Source organism: Lupinus angustifolius, chromosome LG19 (genome assembly GCF_001865875.1).
Source record: "Lupinus angustifolius cultivar Tanjil chromosome LG19, LupAngTanjil_v1.0, whole genome shotgun sequence".
NCBI lineage: Eukaryota > Viridiplantae > Streptophyta > Magnoliopsida > Fabales > Fabaceae > Lupinus > Lupinus angustifolius.
The window spans coordinates 5322040-5323110 of NC_032027.1; positions in this window are offsets into that span (position 1 = coordinate 5322040).

Consider the following 1071-nt stretch of genomic DNA (forward strand, 5'->3'; position numbering starts at 1 on the left):
CTGGTTTCTATTTGGATTTGAAAGACACTTTTGTTACCGTCTTTTAGACGGAATTTAATTTTTGTTTCTTATATGGACAAATTTGGTTATTGTTGTTCATTTGTCTTTAAATTCAAATAACTGGTTCACTTATGTTGAATGACAACATTTATATGCTGAATATCATAACTGATTATAGCGAAACCCTGAATGTGGAATCACGTGGTACTAAGAGTAAAATTGAAAATAATAATTCAGGTGCATTATGGCACAAGCGCCTAGGTCACATTTCTCAAAAGAGAATTGAGCGTCTTGTGTCAGATGGGATTTTGGATTCCATTGACTTCACAAACCTTAATGTTTGTGTTAAATGCATAAAAGGAAAACAAACCAAACAATCGAAATATGGTGCATATAGAGCTTCAGACGTCTTAGAATTGATACATACAGATATCTGTGGGCCATTCCCTACGGCTTCCTGGAATGGTCTACGATACTTCATATCATTCATAGACGATTATTCTCGTTATGCATACATTTTTCTTATTCATGAAAAGTCCCAATCGGTGGACGTGTTCAAAACTTTTAAGGTTGAAGTTGAAAATCAACTCAGCAAAAGGATTAAGTGCGTCAGATCTGACCGCGGTGGTGAATACTACGGTAGATATGACGGTTCAGGTGAACAACGTCCATGGCTTTTTGCCAAATACCCAGAGGAATGTGGTATAGTCCCACATTACACCATGCTAGGATCGCCTAGCATGAATGGTGTGTCTGAAAGATGAAACCGGACTCTTAAGGACATGGTAAGGAGTATGATTTGTGACTCTACCTTACCGAGCCACTCTGGGGAGAGGCACTTAAAACTACAGCTTATATTCTTAATATGGTGCCAACTGCTAAAACACCTTATGAGCATTGGACTGGGCGAAAGCCTAGTCTAAAGCATTTTCATGTGTGAGGATGTCCAGCCGAGGCAAGGCCTTATAGGCCTCATGAAAAGAAATTGGACTCCCGTACAATGAGCAGTTACTTTATTGGTTACTCTGAAAAATCAAGGGGCTATAAGTTTTATGATCCATGTTTGAAATC